The 14,353-nt window shown below is 38.2% G+C and overlaps 1 pseudogene; it reads right to left on the bottom strand.

Moving 5' to 3' along the window:
• LOC122212378 overlaps positions 1-14,353 on the bottom strand; it is a 100,838-nt pseudogene that overhangs the window by 55,960 nt on the left and 30,525 nt on the right.

The following is a 14,353-nucleotide window of genomic DNA, read 5'->3' as shown; positions in this document are numbered from 1 at the left end:
TGGTTCATGTTGAAATATATTGTCTAAAAAGGCAGGATAATGGTATGCAAACAAGGTAACTTTATAAAAACGATTCATTGCATTATCAGCATTTTGGTTTATAGGACAGGGGTCATGAAATATTTCTATAGAATGTGAGACATGTTGCCACGTGAATCCTCTTGGCAATATTCAGATTAAGTTGAGGGTCCAACATTGGAGCACTCATGCACAGGGAAAAAAAACCAAAAATCTAATAACTAGCAATTTTGTTGGTAGACTGCCAGTGTAGCAGGGAACTTCCATTTGCAATTCGGTAGATATTAAAAGTATTCTAACAAAATGTGCACAAGACATGATATCAAACCAAACCAAATGCTTTAAATACACTTTGTTAAACCATCAGTACACCTAGACCTAAACTCATTTTTTTAAATGGTCACATACCCCATTACCTTATAGAAGTGAAACTTTACATCCTTATTAATGAATGGATATTTAGCCTATCTCTGGGACACCTAGGTGGCTCAGTCTGGTGAGCATCTGACTGTTGATGTTGGCTCAGGTCATGATCTTGTGGTTGTGAGATCAAGCCCTGTGTTGGCCTCTGCACTGTTAACGTGGAGTCTGCTTGGGATTCTCTCTCTCTCCCTCTCTGTCTCTGCTCCCCCTCGATGATTGGGCTCCCAAGTGTCCACAATCTCTGTCTGTCTCTTAAAATGAGTAAATAAACATTTAGGCTGTCTCCAAATGTTTGATATAAGAATTCTATAATATCCTTCACATATACATGTAACATATTTATAAAAGTAACCTTAATATATCTGTCTTATTTTGTATATGTAATAATATATAATAAAAGTCCCTATAGTGTGTGTTTGTGTGTGTGTGTGCGCGCGCGTGCAGGCGCACGCGCTTGCTTATAGAAGTCACATATTTCAGAAGGCCCCTGTCCTGAAAATGAAACCATTGGAATAAAGGGATGACCTACCTGAAATACATTTCTCATGTTATATTCTTTATTTTTGACAGTGACAGAAACAGAGCAAAAGCAGGGGAGCGGCAGAGAAAGAGGGAGACACAGAATCTGAAGCAGGCTCCAGGCTCTGAGCTGTTAGCACAAAGCCTGACACAAGGCTCAAGCTCGTGGAGTGCAAGATCATGACCTGAGCCTAAGTTGGACGCTTAACCAACTGAGGCACACAGGTACCCCGACATATTTGAAATTTTGAAATACACTGCTACGTCACCTTTCTGAAAGGAGTTACCAATTTCATCCAGCCACATTGTCTAAGAATGTCATTTTCCTCACATTTCCTAACTTTGGTTATTTTTTAATAAAATATTTATCACTATGACTGCAAAAAATGGCATCTCAGTGGTATTTACATTTTTCTCATTAGCACGTAGGATGAAATATCTCCACGAAAAATACGAAATTTGTTCATCGTGAACATTAGCTCAAACTAGAAAAGTTTGTTGCATAGGAAAATAACAATTACCTACTATTTAAATATTGCTATATAGGCTTACCTATCAGAATCTTTATTTTCTGTAATAGGCAATTGATGGTTATCAGTTTTTCCATTCTGTCTTTGTGGAATTAATCCAGCAGCCGCAGCATCATGTATGTTTTCTGATACTTCCATGTCACTTCCTCTGTGCTGCTTTTTTTCTTCAACCTTTAATGGAACTTGATACTAAAGGTAATTGTTACTTTAGTCAATAAAAAGTTTTTTCATTCATTTTATCAGTTGGCACTTAGTTTGTCATAAATTCAATGGAGGAAAATATTCTGTGCTTACTTTATCATTACAAGTAATTGTAATTTTTATAAACTCTGCTTCATTTCTGTTGGAATTAAAAACAAAGCAGAAGTTACCAAAATTTCTAAAAGGGCTTTCTTAATTTTGTACTCTTATTCATATCCACACTTTGCTACCGAGAATTCCCCACCCACCCCCACCCCATCTGACCCAGAGATACAAAGAAATAAAAAGACAAGAGACAAAATTTGTCCTTTTCTATCCTTACCACCTGGGTTTAACACAACAGCCAGATTTAAAACATGCAACATGGAGGTGCTCCAGTAACAAAACCAGGAAGCTTTCCTCTTTCTGCACGAAGCTATTCTTTCCCTGACTGCCTTTTACACTTCTTTTTCTTTTGGATCCTAAGATTCTCAAAAAAAAGTGACAGTGTCCCCTAAAATTTATGAACCAAAGTTTGCCACAACACAAAAGGAACAAAGTGAAATGGACGTTAGGGTGGAATTCTGAGAAGTTAGTAATGCTCTCCGAATCTCACATTCAATAACCATAAAACTTTATAGGGAGAATGTATAAGAGTAATGATCACTTTTAATCCCATTTGCTACTGATAACGTGAGTAAAACTCAAAAAGGTTAAATGATTCGTCCCAAGTTTTAAAGTGGCATTACCTAGCATTTTATGGCACCAAAAGAGATGACACAAATCTTGAATGCTGAAACAGAGAAATGACCACAAATTCATTAACTTAGAGGCATGAAAATTGTGACTTTGGCTCAGTAAATTAATAACTTGATAGGGGACGAGGAGATTAGCTACTTATCTTTTAAAGGAGGGTACCTCTAGATTTTGTCTATTTCTAAAGTCCACACATCTCAAAACTCAGTTTTCCCCCTTGGAGTTAAATACTGAAGGTTTGCTGAAGGTTTATGCTACCTACATGGTAAAAATCATACAGGCCAAAAGCTATCATACTCTATTGAACATAAAGTGAAGGTTTGACTCAACAGAAACATCTGAGAATGAGATTAAAAAATATGAAAAAAAGGGGTGATAACATAAATAGCTGTTATTAAGCTTATTTCAAGGGGTCATGTTGAAATTCTAAGTTCCAAGATTGTGAGTAAAGCAGACAAGACTCCCTATATTTGTGGGGAATAAGCTTAGGAATTCCCTGAGCTTGCAGTGATGGGTTAACCAGGCATAGAAAATTACAAAGCCATAGAATGCTCACAACCAAGTTTGGATAAACAATATTAGGTATCTAGGTATAGAGAGGGCGAGGCAAAGGCTCCAAGACAAAGGTGTGTGAGGTAAACAAGATAAGATATTCAGGAAGATACCCTCCCCAATTTAGTACTATGGCAGAAAGCTGCTTTCATAGGAAGGAAGAATCAAATGAGGTAAACAGGTAAATAAGGCTGCAGGGTGATGATGCCCAGAGGGAGCTAACTAGCAAAAGAAAGGTGGCTTGCGGATCCTGAGGTAGCATCTGTCTTCTCCCCTAGACTAGCTAAGATAAGCAGAGAAACTGCCTCAGGTCAGCTGTTAACAACCATCTGCCAGGGGCCAGGATTTTATTTTATATTGACCCTAACCCCTAACACCCTATATCTTGAAACCCCCTTTCCCTCATGCCCATGAGTTCATGTTCACAGATTGTCTCTTTGTGCACATCCATGACCATGTTTGGAAGCCTTCTGATCCTAATAAAAACAGAGCAAGGACCCTTAATCCTGCCTCGTGTGTTCTCGGGGACATTAGCTGTCTCTCCCATTGCAATCCTGCATCCCGCTGCTGTCTTGCTAGACAAGCAAGAACCCTAGACCCAGAGTCTACAGACAGGTACTGAAGCAATAAATAAATTGCTTTAGCTGGGAACACTTGTTTATATTCCTTCTCTTAGTTATTGCTTCTTTCTCATTTTATTGGTTATGGAAATTCAATTTATATTTAAGCCAATATATTAAAAAACCACCTGGGGATTTTTTTTTTTTACGCACTTTCTTTCTGGTAAATCTGGTTCATGAAGTCACATGGTACTTATATAGCTAAGTTAGTTTCCCAGTTCATATACTACTTGGAAGGCTGACACAGAAACTTTAAGTAAAACAAACATAAAGAATGTTTTCCTGAACTCCTCTTTGTTAAATAGAAATCTAATTCCAGACACAATTACTTATTTAGACAATTCCGTTGTATGCACACTCTTGTTCTCTTGAGTGGAAAATCAGAATGGATCAGATAATTGCTAAAGAGAAAAACAAGTGTAACAGGAAGGCAGACCTCCTCTTTTCGAGGTTGAACTTTCTCTCTTTCCAAAGACAGGAACTCTACTTGTGACATGCCTATATCATTGTTAAACCTTTAAATATCTTGATGCAATTCTTCACTTAGATATACTTCAGATGCTGGAAAACGAGATGTTGAAGAAGAACTCACAATTTCTAATTCAGAATCAATATTTTATAGTTATGAGTACTGTCATTGTCTGCATAAAATGGTTTCTGGAAAAAAATCTTTACAGGTTTTGTTTTCTCGTGTTTGTGACAGCAGAAATATCATGCCTTTTTGTTTGAACCATGTTTTTCATCAAATTGCAGCAGGCAAGCCACAAATCAAAAAGGGGCTCTGAATCACTAGACTAATTTACAATCAGTGGTATTTTGGTCCATAAATTTTGCCATTTGCATGTCAAACTCTTGGCCTTCTTTCACTTTAAATGTAACTAGTGGGTTCCTTGCTTTTTTATTTTCTATATCATTTAAAAAATCCTCATTGTTGTTAAAAAGATGCTCCATGTTTGGTTTGTTCTCATTTTCATAGTCTGATTTACTTTCTTTAGTATGAAATTTATTGTCAAATTTTTTTCCATAAAACACCCAGTGTTCATCCCAACAGGTGCTTTCCTCTTTGCCCACCACCCAGCCTCCCCTCCCCACCATCCCCCATTAATCCTCAATTTATTCTCAGTTTGTAAGAGTCTTTTATGTTTTGCCTCTCTCCCTCTCGAATGTTTTTTTTTCACTTCCCCTCCCCCATGGTCTTCTGTTAAGTTTCTCAGGATCCACAAAAGAGTGAAAACATATGGTGTCTGTCTTTCTCTGTATGGCTTATTTCACTTAGCATCACACTCTCCAGTTCCATCCACGTTGCTACAAAAGGCCAAGTTTCATTCTGTCTCATGGCCAAGTAGTATTCTATTGTGTATATAAAGCACAATTTATTTATCCATTCATCGGGTTATGGACATTTAGACTCTTTCCATAAATTTGGCGATTGTTGAAAGTGCTGCTATAAACATTGGGGTACAAGTGCCCTTACGCATCAGCACTCCTGTATCCCTTGGGTAAATTCCTAGCAGTTCTACTGCTGGGTCACAGTGTAGATCTATTTTTCATTTTTGAGGAACCTCCACACTGTTTTCCAGAGTGGCTGCACCAGTTTGCATTCCCACCAACAGTGCAAGAGGGTTCTTGTTTCTCCAAATCCTCCCCAGCATCCATAGTCTCCTGATTTGGTCATTTAGCCACTCTTGACTGGTGTGAGGTGGTATCTCAGTGCGGTTTTGATTTTTATGTCCCGGATGATTTGCTTTCATTTAAAGAAAGCTTAGATGATGACTGGCAAGCATATTCTGGGGACCCAGAGTATGAATGAGAGAGAATGACATTTCAAGACTAGGCTCTTTTTGTTCAGGAAATGCCTGAAATACTGCCGAGACAGACCAAATGCATCTTCTTCCTCACAATCAAGTACAGTATTTGTCCAATTCGAAGGTATTTCCTTTCAGTTCGTTCCTCCTTAGAGTGACCCCGTGGTGGTTCTTCTTCAAGATGAGTAGGAATGCTGTACTGTTAACAAATTTCACCAAACTTCAGCTTTCACTCACTGGTGATGAGTTTTAAGCTATTTTTCCAGTCTAATTTGCCTTATTTGATCCACATTTCCACAAAGTTTTGCATAGAAGAATGTCTTAAATTATAGAGATATATCATGCTCCCTATCACATTCCTTATTCATTGCTGGTCCATGAGTCATTTTTTGCAGTTGCATAAACGGATGGTTAATTTCCTTGTTTTAATTTTCACATGTCTTTTCTGGCAGGGTACATGTTTGTAAAAACACCTTATCCTTTAGTAATCAAGTACGGACAAAAAAAAAAATGAGAAAGTAATTAAAATTTTACTGTTAACTTTCTTCATCTATGTTTAGCTGTTCCCATTTCACTGGATTGTAACTTCCTGTAAGAAGTGAAAACTGGGGCGCCTGGGTGGCGCAGTCGGTTAAGCGTCCGACTTCAGCCAGGTCACGATCTCGCGGTCTGTGAGTTCGAGCCCCGCGTCAGGCTCTGGCCTGATGGCTGGGAGCCTGGAGCCTGTTTCCAATTCTGTGTGTCTCCCTCTCTCTCTGCCCCTCCCCCGTTCATGCTCTGTCTCTCTGTCCCAAAAATAAATAAAAAACGTTGAAAAAAAAAATTAAAAAAAAAAGAAGTGAAAACTAACTTGCCTTAGCCTAAGGCAGAAGAAAAATATGAACTCATAAACTTGAGCTTGTCAGTTTTTGGAACTAAAAAATTCATTACATGTTAAATCGACCAAAAAAATAAGCTAGATGATTTTTAGTTACAAACCTTAAAAACTAGCTTACCATCCCTTATAATGAGCACTAAAGTGCATTTGAGTACTTTTTAAAGATTAATAACTAGACAATTGCAAAACTTTAAATTATTAGCAGCCAAATTATTTTAGAGAGGAAAGAAATACACTGGCAGTGTGAATCGGCTTAAGAGTCTCTCTCTCACCCTGCCCTCACCTACCCACCTGCTCTGTCCTCACTCTGTCTCAAAAGAAAGAATTAAAAGAAAAAGAAACCACAAGGAACAGAAAATACATTTACACGATGCTACTCTATTTATTGAAAAATATCTGTGTGTAAGTGGACTCCCACAGTCCAAACCCACCTGGTTCAAGGGTCAATGTGACATCTTCACATTTAAAACAAATATTCTTGGGGGGCCTGGGTGACTTAGTCGATTAGGCGCCCAACTTTGGCTCAGATCATGTTCTCATAGTTCATGAGTTCAAGTCCGTCTTTGGGCTCCTTGCTCTCAGTGCAAAGCCTGCTTCGGATCTTCTGTCCTCCCACCCCACTCTCAACAATAACAAACATTCACCAAAGTATCATCAATATTTAGTAATTCACTAAAAGCTACTGTGATCATTTTGTCTTCTATTTCTATTGCACCCTTTACAGGTTACAAAACATTGCCACATTTGTTCATTACGCATAACCAAGAGATTTATTTTGGTGCCATTTTTAGGAACGAGGTGATTGACCTTGAGGCAGTTTTTCCAAGATCCCACAGCTAGGAAGTGATGGAAGCAAAATGCTAGCATGTCTTTGATTTCAACTAGAGTGCTTTTAGCATTATGCAGCAACTTCGTGGACCTAAGAGATCAGGACTTTTTTTTTTTACCTCCTTCCCTAGTTGTCACCTTAGAATAGGTCATCATTACTTTACTTATATTACTACAAGTATGACTTCGATGTTATTTTAATCATTCAAAAGTCAAAGTCAAAGCATCTCTTGGATGTTTTAACATCAGGCCATGCTTATACTTAAAAATAAGAAGACAGTACCTCAGGAAGAGAAGGTGATTCTACATCTTCCTCTTCTCCTAGTTCTAATGCTAACATCATATCTAGAGAATACGGTCACAGATAAATTAATGAAAACATGTGTTACTATGAATTTAAACACATACACAAGTCTATCTCCATTCATGAATATTTCAATAAAATAAAAGCAATAACAGAAAAGTTGTTCAGGGGGTTCCAGATTTTCCGAAAGTAAAAAGGGGTAGTACTTGGGATACTTCTAAAGAAAGCAAGAGAAAAATATCTTCACGAATAAAGGATAATATATTTGGATCTACATACTTTCAGATTTTTCTCGTACTAGCATTTAATCATAGGAAAACAACTCACAAAGATTCACTAACTTACCACTTCTGTCATTTTTATGCACTCCACCAGCAGAAGTCAAACTGCCATTAACTGTTCTGGTGTCACATTTTCAATAATACCAACACCATCTTACTTTGCTTCCATTGCTGACTTTGCTGTTGCTTCCTAGAAAAACAGCACAAAACAAAAAACCAACTTCAGAAAAATATCACATTACTTAATTTGGTCACGCACTCACCCACTCAGAAAGACAAGCACATACTGTATCTGTCAAGTCATAGCCACGATCCGGGGAAGAGCTGGAAATATAAATAAAAGACAGAGTCTGTTCTATATGCTAGTAGTGGCAGAGATGCATGAAAACTGGTAAGGACAGAAAAATAGCATCCACTAGTTCTGCAAGAGAAGTGAATAACGTACAGTGAACGCACAAAGGAGAAAACACATTTGGGAAGCTCAGCAAATGCTAGCAAGATAAGGCTGTATCTTAAAAGACAGACAAAGTGCGCAGGGAGAGTGTGAAGGGCATTCTATAATGGCAAAAAATCAAGTATGAAATAATATAGTAAGTGACAACACCTATGCAATATGGCAAAACTGGAACAGAGTTATTGACAATGGGATAGATAGAGATTACTGAAACATCAGGACGAAACAAAAAAAAAAAGAGCAGTGTTATGCTAGAACATGAATTTTCACCTTCAGATAAAGGGGATCCATTGAATAAGCAAAAGAGTGACATCGTCACATGTATATTTTAGAAAGGTCACTTTGGTAGCAATGTAGGAAGAATGTAAAGGAAGCAAAACCAGAAGAGTACTGCAAAATTATAGGTGAGAGAGTAAATTACAGAAATAACATATGAAAAATGGTAAGCAAGTACAAATTATCGAATGTGGTGAGTGACTGGATGCGGTGATTTCAGAGAAGTTTGGAGTCCAGGACGTTTCCTGTTCCAGGGCTGCTATTTATTAGGCTAGGGAACACAAATGACAGAGCAGAATCCAAACAGTCAGGGAAGAGGAAAGGGAAAGGGTCAGAAACAATGCCTTTTAAACTAAGGCATATTAAATTAAAAGTACCCAGGGGACTTCCAAAGAAAATGTTAGGACCGCCTGAATGCCTCATTCAGTTAGCACCTGACTCTTGATTTTGGCTGTCATGATCTCGCAGTTCATGGGTTCAAGCCCCCATTTGGTTTTGCGCTGACAGTGCAGGGTCTGCTTGGGGTTTTTTCTCTCTCCCTCTGTCTCTTTTCCCCTCCCCACTTGTGCTCTCTCTGTCTCTCTCTCCAATTAATAAATGAATAAACTTTAAAAAAAGAAAAACAAAGAAAATTCAGATCAATACACTTCCTGTAAGAAAACACCATCATAAATATCTATAAAACATATTAAACTGATATAATAATGCAAACTTACACAGAACTGTGAAAATGCGAAAAGGAAAGTAAAATGAGGCAGAAGTAAAGATGGCAGAGGAGAGGGATTAGAATTTCCCTTGTCCTTCAAACACAGCAGTATTAAGGTCAAAATACTTGGAATACCAGGAATACAGGCTGCAGAGGGACAAAACAATCTCCACAAGTGCAAAGACACAGGTTGGCGGGACAGTAGGGTGTGTATGTGGTTGGGAGAAATAAAATGGTCCGCACAGGAATGGAGTGGTGGAAGCCCTTTGGTGGAGAAATGAAAAGAAGGCAGAGAGAGAGGCTGTGGGAAGTGTATTTGGATATGAGAAAACCTGTCCAGGCCACAGAACAAGGAGAGGTCCAGAGAGCCAATTCTACTTGGCAAAACAGCCTTAGAAGCTAAAAAACAGAATTTTCAAGGTTGCCAGACTTTCTCTAGAAAAGAGCTGCCACCTCCCCTGCCTTGTGGGGAGGGAGCCGCCCTTTGGCTCCCAGGGAAACATTGGGAGAGAACGCCTTGAGTATGGTGGAAAGGGGAGGTATTGCCCTGCCAAGGGAAAAAGATCCTGCAGACATGAGCCAGAGGCCCTTTGTCAACAGTGCAGAATGGTGCTACTCCAAAATCAGATCTGAGCAAAGCGGGATCCTATAGGGTTTTGAATCCCAGCTCAGTGATCAGGGAGCACAGGAGACTTTGCAGCAAGGCAAGCCGAGCCCTCAGGGTATTCTGTGAGGACGGCCTAAATGGTAAGCTTTGAGACAACTTTTGTAGGCAGGAGAGATTGGGGTGTGGCCATTTTTCTCCCCATGACCAACATCGTGGGGCTTCAGGGAACGGACAGTGAGCCTCAGTGGAGGCAGGCCAATTACACAAAATCCTGCCTCTCTGTGCCTCGTAACTGCTTCTCTATGGGAGTGAGACTGACACTGATGGGACCAGACAGCCCCTCCCGTAGACCAGGACAGCCACCTGTCCTATGCACCAGTAGACAACTCTCCTCTGGTTTTCTATCTTTGTTTTCATTTGAATTTTTATTCTTTTTATCTTTTCTTCTCTTTTTTAATGTTTTTTTCTTAATTTTGAGAAAGTGAGTGATCAAGCAGGAGAGGTGCAGAGAGAGGGAGAGACAGAAGATACAATTATGGACAAAGATGACGCAGAGAAAGGAGGGAAAGGAAATTACTAGACCATGAGGCAGGTACTAGAGACCTAAGTGATTCTGAGAGATGAAATAATAGACACATCCTAGGAGTCTCAGAAGAAGAAGAGTGAGAGAAAGGGGCAGAAGGTTTATTTGAACAACTTATAGCTGAGAGCTTCCCTCATCTGGGGAAGGAAACAGGAATCCAAATCCTGGCGGCACAGAGAATCCCCTTCCAAGTCAACAAAACCAGGTCAACACCACGACATGTCATAGCGAAGCCGGAAAAATACAAAGATAAAGAGAGAATTCTGAAAGCAGCTAGGGACAAACGGGTCTTAATCGACAAGGGAAGACACATAAGGGTAGTAGCAGACCTGTCCAATGAAACTTGGCAGGGCAGAAGGGAGGGGTAGGAAACAGTCAATGTGCTGAATGGGAACATATGCAGCGAAGAATCCTTTCCCCAGCAAGGCTGTCATATGAATAGAGAGAGAAAGGCTTTCCCAGACAAACAAAACCTAATAGAGTTCATGACCACTAAACCAGCCCTGCAGGAGATCCTAGGGGGCGACTCTGTGAGTGGAAAGCAGCAGACACGACAAAGGACCAGAGGCTTCACCAAAAGCAGGAAACCTTCAGATAACACAATGACACTAAATCCATATCTTTAACTTATCACTCTGAATGTCAATGGACTCAATGCCCCAATCAAAAGACACAGGGAATCACAATGGATAAAACACAAAAACAAAACCAAAGAACAAGATCCATCTATATGCTGTCAACAAGACACTGATTTTAGACCCCAGGACACTTCCAGATTCAAAGAGAAGGTATGGGGAACCACCTATCATGCTACCAGAAGTCAAAAGAAAGTTGGAGTCGCCATTCTTCCACCAGACAGACGAGATTTTAAAACAAAGACTGTAGGAACAGATTCAGAAGGGCATTGGATCATAATTAAGGGGTCAATCCATCAAGAGGAGTTAACAATTGCAAATGTTTATGCCCCCAAAGGGAAACGCCCACATATATGAATCGATGACTCACAAACATGATTAAATGTATACATTCAAATACCATGATTTTAGACGATTTGAAGACTCCACTCATGGCAATAGGTGGATCGTCAAGGCAGAAAATCAGTAAGGACACATAGATCCAATGTGTCGTTGGACCAGATGTATTCAGATATACATAGATATATATTGGCCTAATATATATATTTATATACATGAGTATCAACACCGATATCTTGAGATCTTTTCATCCAACAGCAGTAGAATAAATATTATTCTTAAGTGAATATAGAACATTCTCCAATATAAATGACATCCTGTGTCACAAAACAGCCCTCCAAAATATAAAAGGTCTTAGATCATACCTTGCATATTTGAGATCAAACAACGAGCACTTTCTAATTCTTTCTCTCTCTCCCTCCCTTTCCAAGAGAAAAACAAACATTACAAAAGAATTTAGCCCAGCTGCTTCTAATAAAGAGAAAAAAGAATAATAAGCCTTGTGAGGCAATGAGTCATGGATGAAAACTACACACAGACAATAGATTTCCATAACCAATATGTTGACAATGGAGTTGACAGAAAGTGATGTACTAAAAGAACAGACACTAAAGAAAGGTTTTCTGCAAGGATATATTAGGGTAAGGGTAATTCATTAAAAAGGAGCCTGGTGGGGGGAACACATAGGTGGCTTAGTCAGCTCAGCGTCCACCTTCAGCTCATGAGTCATGATCTCACGGTTTGTGGGTTTCAGCCCCACATTAAGCTCTGTGTTGGCAGCTCAGAGCCTGTAGCCTGCTTTGGATTCTGTCTACCTCTGTCTCTGCCCCTATCCCACTTGCACTCTGTGTCCCTCTCTGTCTCAAAAATAAGTAAACTTTAAAAAATAAAATAAACCTTAAAAATCATGGGGGACAAGAGGGGAAAAAGGAAAAAAAAAACACATGACAAATCAATGAAGCATGAGCCTAAGACAAAAAAGAAAAGGAAAAATGGGAGCAAAATAAGGTAAGTGGAAAAAACATATATTTTTCAACAGGTACATAAGTAGGATTGGGAATACACTAGGAACAATAGTCTCTTTTAAGCCTTTTAAAGATATATGTGTATATATGTGTATATATATATGTGTGTATATATATGTATATGTATATATACGTGTATATATGTATATATATGTGTGTGTATATATATGGAAATTTATGTGTATATCTCTGGGTATTATCAATATCTATACATATCTCTATCTATATATCTATATATCTATAACTATCTATCTATCTATATATCATGTATATGTAAAAGAGAGGCTTTGATTCACAGTCTATCCCTAATAATACTGACGTTAATCACTCTAAAGTTATCTGGTTATAAATACTGTAATAAAGAATTTAATTTTTTTCACTATAAATAAGTTTTTCAATTACTGGCATCTATCACTTCCGAAAAACTATAATTACTAGACTAACAAAAGAACAGAAAAAGAAAGGTTCCTAACACATCAACTTTCACTCTGGAGAAAGAATTGGGAATGAGAATTCTAGGAAGAAATGTAATGGGACACAGATGGGGTTAAGCAAACAAAGGCTGAAGACTTTTTCTCTGCAATTCTAAGCTCAAAAAGGGAGGATACTAAAAATATACTGTAACCTTTCTTATGTAACTCCTCGTGTCCTCATTAGAATTCAATTGCGCTTATACATGTTAAACACTAAAACAGAAAATAAACTGAAGCCTTACTTTTTAAATTCACATATTTAACTGTGATATATCATGCGTTTTTCATTACTTTTCAAATTCAATTCTATGGAATTCCATTTCCCTACTCATTTATTCACATTCAAAAACTATGATATTGCTTCTTCCAAGGAACTCTTTATTCTAGCAGCTCCAGGAATCAAACAAGTTTGTTTCCTAACCTCCAGGAGCTTATCATGATTTAGGGGCTTTGAAATGAATACTGAAATAAATATCGGATGTCTGAAACTTAAAATTTTAGAATCTGACACAAGGACTAGGCGGAGATAGTTTTCAAAGCTACAGTAGGAAATACTTCTGAAATAAGAAATTTGACAACTTGTCTATGAAGAGCCTCTGCTCATAGAGCTACTCTTTTCAGCAAAATACGTATTCTTCGGGGAGATGCACCATTTTAACCTCTTCTACATGGAGTTATTTCAAAACTACAGGGGTACACCTGTGTAAGGTAAATGTTGAGAAATAATGTAAACCTCTAAATTTCTACCTTTTCTAATATTATTTTCGTCTAAATGTAGAAAAAAGTATAGTACCAAAGGAAAACCCTGTATCTCACCAAGATGAAACTTGCCCGGGGCAGGGGGCAACCTACAATAGATACTTGGATCCAATAAGATTTTATTTAGTCATGAGTATTACCAGTCATATTACTACCACAGTAAGAAGCCTGATCCTTAACCAAATGTCATAATTCCTCCATTATGGGAAAGTTTTTCCCAATAAAATTTGACGGTCATATATTTTCCAGCCCATTTTTCAGCCTTCCCCTGTAGGATTTTCCAAGTACAATAAAACAAAATAAAACAAAATATTTAACGCGCCACATACCCGTAAAGTAGTTTGTTCTTTCTAACTTTCCATGACACACATAAAGTGATGAAACTCAGTCTCGTCTTAAATGTTCAGAGTAAATAAGGGAGAAAACTCAATTCAGAGCAGGAAAGTGAGTTTCACAGGAGGGTACTTTACCTTGGTAACAAAATCTAAGACTTGGCTACATGATGTAGACCATGAATCATCAGCACCAGGTTTGTCGGAAAGCCTTTAGAGCAAAAAAAATACAACGAAAATATTTTCATTCATTTAAAAACAAACATTAAAAAGTTAAGGGAAAGGTCACCTATCTGTTTATTCCACGAAGTTTCTTGGTATAATTAACAGTTAGAGTCTGGTTTTTTGATTAAGTTTTATTTTAATTCCAGTAATAGTAACATCCAGAGTTCCTAATGATGGTAAAAACAAGGGACTAGTTACCACTGCACTAATTACTTTTGTTAGCACTAGTTGTCCAATATATAAGGG

This window comes from Panthera leo, chromosome F3 (assembly GCF_018350215.1).
Source record: "Panthera leo isolate Ple1 chromosome F3, P.leo_Ple1_pat1.1, whole genome shotgun sequence".
Lineage (NCBI taxonomy): Eukaryota > Metazoa > Chordata > Mammalia > Carnivora > Felidae > Panthera > Panthera leo.
Note: the sequence above shows the minus strand (reverse complement) of the source record. Positions and strands in the feature narration are given on the sequence as shown.